The sequence below is a fragment of the Camelina sativa genome, chromosome 20 (genome assembly GCF_000633955.1).
Source record: "Camelina sativa cultivar DH55 chromosome 20, Cs, whole genome shotgun sequence".
Classification (NCBI taxonomy): domain Eukaryota; kingdom Viridiplantae; phylum Streptophyta; class Magnoliopsida; order Brassicales; family Brassicaceae; genus Camelina; species Camelina sativa.
The window spans coordinates 13598285-13603726 of record NC_025704.1 but is presented as its reverse complement, the minus strand read 5'-3'; positions in this window follow the sequence as shown (position 1 = coordinate 13603726).

The following is a 5442-nucleotide window of genomic DNA, read 5'->3' as shown; positions in this document are numbered from 1 at the left end:
CGATCCGCGCAAAGTCGAGAGACGAATCTCGCTCTCAAATCTCCTCCAAAACGTCCAATACTCAATACCCAAGCCTTATACCTCCTTAGGAACCTGTATCAACCAATCCCAGCAAGAAAAAAAAACACACAAACAAGCAACAACAAGCAAGAACAAGGGAATCAAAGGCTTAGATTAGCCATGGTCATGCACTCACCTTCTAAAATGAAAATGAACCGTTAACTATCAAATCCCACCGGTGAAAAGCTATTTCTAGGCGTCACGAAGCTTCCCACAAAAATTCAGCACGTTCATATCTCAGATGAAACCGCAATCGATCCTGAAACTCCCGCTGGTCTCAATCCGCGACTGAGAAGAAACGCCCCATGAAACTGCCGATATATCCTAGAATATTAACCCAAATTCACTTCTGTAAACAGGAGAGTGTACGAAAATCTCTTAGCTACAACCCTATTAAAACTCAATACCTTTCAAAACGATTTGAGTATACAGATCCTCCTTCTCCCAAACCCTGACGATTCTGTTCCTTTTTGCTTTGAACACCAAAATCAAGTTTACTCTTCCTTCTCCTCTTTCTCTTTGTTTTCAGCGGCTAGGCAACAACAAAACACGACCTAGGTCGTTCTCCCACTTAAATATCACGGTTTAATAGTTTTTCCTAAACCAAACCGGTCCAAATCGATTAAAATTCAATCTGGTCGAACCAGAAAATCAGTGGTGTCGACCGACACCCCCTTGGTGTCGATCGACACCCTCACCCAAAACACTCAAATTGGTTTGCGGGTGTTACAATTTTTTTCGAGACAGCAAGTAGTAAGAGAAATGTGGTGTATCATATGGAATATTTAATATTTTGAAGTTGAAATTAAGATTTTGATCCAATTTTATGATCTCGTCTCATTATCTTTATTTTTTGGTCATGTTTTTTAAACAAAGTTTTTATAATTTGATTTACTCGCTGCCATCTCGTAACCAATTGTTCTTTAGTTACCATAAAATTTGGATCGATATGGCAATAGACCCTGAATCAAATGTAAATCAGATTTTTTTACGGGTTAATTTTTTATCAAACCCGTGAAGTGTCAAATAAGCAAAAATCGTCAGAAAAATAAAAACTTCCCAAACCGGGTGATGTAAATTTTCAAACGGGTCAAATTCGTCCCGGTAAGCAAGTTGATGAACTAACTATCCAAATTATTTGATTTTATCCCGTCACTCAAAATTCTCTTATCGTATTTTACCATAGATAACATTTTTTATTTTCTGAATTACCAGTTTCCATTTCGTACCCATTTTCTTGTTCAAATATTTATAATAAATATGTCAATGAAAATTTTCAAATATATTACCAATCCATCCCATCTTATATATATTTCTCTCAAGCAATGCTTTTAAACCCGGACCAGACCAGCTAGGCAGAGCGGTCTAACCGCGACCTGGTTGGTGTTCCAGTCTGGTGATATACGTAAAACACATCAAAAACAGGAAAAAAAACGTTTAAGATCCAAAAACCATGGTTAAACCGGTGAGCTGGTTAAACCGGATCAACAAACCTTTAGAACCCAATTGTCATGTTAAAGTGAAACTGTTATTTATTGGACAAAGTATCTAGTTCTCTTTTTTTATATAATCTGATGTGGGACTCTACATAACATTTCTAAAATCAAGGGTAGTTTTGTTTTTTTGTTTTTTTTTGTCTCTTTTTGTCCTATTATATGTGTCTAATTGTTTGTCTAATCAAAAAAATAATAATATTTTTCAACATGAATCCGGAATTCTCATTAAATATTTGAAATATAACTGATCCATGTATGCTACAGTTAAAAATAAATGAACCTCTTCTTGAAAATTCAACTTTGTTTAATTGAATTTTCTATTATTCAATTAGCCGATTCATACTTCATAGTATATGTTTGATCCATGTATGCTCCATGAAGCATAAATGATCCATGTATGCTTCTAATTTATAATGATTACTAGGTTTGGACCCGCACGTACGTGCGGTGTTAATTTCTAAAATTAAGTTTGTGATCAAGTTTACAAAATATTATGTAAGTGTTAGATTATATTGTAAGCGGTTTTTATGAATATTATTAACATTCATAATCCGAACTCATCGATTTGTTTTTAATTCGGGATAGGTAAAAAATGATCTAATTGTTTTTATTATCATTACTGACACATTAAAAGAATAGTAAGAGAAATGTGATATGTTTAAAGTTTAAACCTGTCCCTTCCCTTCGTGTGGACTATCAGTTCGTCTCGTCCATACCATAACTAACAGAAACCCCGTTCCAGGCCAGAACTAACAGAAAATTCGTCCTGAACCAAAACTAACAAAAAACCCCGTCCCATCTCGTCTCGTGAATTATCAAACCAGATAAAATCCGCCAAAAGGATGAAAACTTCTCAAATCGGATGACCTAAATTGTTTAGCTGGATAAATCTATCTCGTTAAATCTACCTTATAATAGTTTTGTACCCGTAGAAAACCTGTCCTTGCAAAACCCATAAGTGAAGTGTCTCTATTCATTTTGTTTGATTTTGCAAAACCTATAGATAATAGACGTTTTAATAAAGAAAAAATTATAATATAGAAATTATTTTAAGAATTTAAAATATATAATTTCAACTATTTCATATATATTACAAACTATTAGATCATTTATAGCTGAAAATCATTTCTGTAATTATATTACTATTGGGCTTAGTTGGGCTGTGTCACAAAATAATATTTCAAATATATATGGCTTAATTAATCTGGTAATCAAATCTTTATAATAATTATTTTGTTTGTTTGTTAGTTAAGGATATTATTTAATGAGATTGACGATTTCGAAATAAATTATGTGACTAAAAATTAGGTTGAGTTTGGTAATTAGAATATTGTTTAAAGGTTGATATCTTTGTAAGTAAATGTTCGTTTAGAAAAAATTAATGATAAAATCAGTTATATTGCTTGTCGCTCCACAATTTATGGTATGTATCGTTTTGTGATTCACTTGTTTCCTAATCTAATGGATATTTCTTTATATTATTTGTTACTAGGTTGGTACCCGCGCTAGGCCGCGGGATTTGTTTTTATTTTATTTTTGTCATATTTTCTGTTTTATTTTTCTCAATTTCAGAATTTAATATATATTATTTGTAATCAATTTATAAGTTTTTGATAATTTCAATAGTAATTTATTATTATTTTTGTTTACATCATCATATGATACTTGAGTTTTTATTTCATAAATTTAGTTTATGAATATATTTTAAATGTTGACAAAATATATATATATATATATATATATATTTTTTAAAAATTTTATTACCAAATAAGTTGAGAGATTACAAACCATTAGTTCTTGGTTTGTTTCTCACTCACAAACCCTCTAGAACAGTAAAACAAATTACTCTTTGATATCTACATTGTAAATGTTCTTGATGGATCTCTTAGAATACTTTAGGTTCAGGCATTTCAACCTTTCTCCTAAATCTCATCTAATTTATCTCTTACAACATTACAACATATTTATACTTGTTCTTATCTTAACCTAACACCTAAACTAAACAAACTCATTAATCACTTGACAAGCTTACGATCAAGTTGGAAGCTTATCATTCACTTGACAAGCTTATGATTAAGTTCTTCAAGCTATATATGTTAATTTAGCAACATCTTAAAGAAAAAATAGAAAAATAAATCAAATTTACACATTGTTACGTGTAAAAACTATGACTAACAGGAGGATACTTTTTAAATATTTTTTAGTATAAATATAACTTTTAAAACATATATTTTTTTTTAGAATTTGACTTTTTTCATTTCATAGAATATATGCCTTTACACACACATTATATAGATACAACACATTTATATTGAACACAAGTAAAGAAACTAAATGTAAGTATAGAAATCGAAATAGATGGACTTTTTACATAGGTCTATGCAATGAGTATTTATATTCAATTAAATATGCTAAAATAGTTCATAGACATTGGTTAATATAACTTGTTTTGTGACTTTTGCTGTGAAAGTTTTAGTACCGTCATCTACAATTCTTCCAATGAAGCTTTGCCTAAGACAATAAACATCAACCGTAAGAATCCTAGTGCAACATGGCTATTTCACCCCACAAAAACGAAGGTACAATAGTCGAAGTCAAAAGTTGAAGCACTTACAACTTAAGAATCTATTTCAAAATTTCCTAATAAAAGTCAACTCAAGAAGTGAAAGACAACATGATGTGGCATATAATTTTTTAATTGGTATAGAAATCTTAGCTGTATTAATTCAAATGTTTTTATTGGCTATTGATTTTAACTGATGTGTCAAGCCATGCTTTAATATTGAAGTTGATGTGTCAGAAGAGGAGAGCAACACATCTTTCTTTTATTGTATTGATTTTCAGCGGGTGACTCTGATGGTATGGGGGTAACTTAACCTAATTTAACGGATATTTCTACCCAAACACTTTCATAATCCATCCACGATCCGAATAAAGTTAGTCCGATCATATAAGATCCGCGTCTTTTATCCCTCTTAGATTACCTTTTTGTCCTGAATTTTTTTTTCCTTCTTCTTCCTTTCTTTGGTCGTAGGGGCAATATATAGAATTTTTGTAAAGTTTTTTTTTTTTTTTCTGCTTTTGTACTCCCCAATTAATAGTATAGATGGGTCCAACTGGCCATTTTTAAAAAAAAGAATTGAATGGAATGTATCTATACTATTAAAAGGGAAGCATTTTTAATAAAAAGACATAGAGTTAGACATTATTACAATGAAATGCCATTGAAAATAGAATAGGGATATATATAAATTGTGTAGCCAAACAGATACAATTAACAAGGAATTACGTAGCCAAACATATATATGTGATAGTTTACCAAAAAAATCAGAGCTAAACAAATTGATATTTAAGTTTTTCGGAGCAAACAAATCAAATATTTAATGATTATTAACACATAATCAGAAGCAATTAAAACCTGCCATTAAATCTAAACAAATTAACCCACATAATTACCGTTGATGCCATTAAAACAATTAAAACCTACCCACGTAAATCATATTGTTACGATTAACATGATGCAAACAATTAAAATCATATTGTTACGATTAGGGAAATTCAATCTTAGAATATCTTCTAAAAAAGTGGAGATGCGTTTAATTAAAAAAATGAATTTGCCAATTAACACCAAAATCTCGGATAGTTAACATAATCTTTTCGATTTCGAAATATTCTAATTCACCAAATTTTAGCAACTTACCAAATATTGATAGACGATATGATCAAATCTTAAATACTATGAGATATTCTTTAAAACATGACTTACTACTATAAATATAGCATACGTGATCAAAGTTTTACTCATCTCGAATACTGCAAACAATTTTTTCACAAGCCTTGCTAACTTCAATCCTTTCAAAATGACTTCGAAAATACAAGTAATGAT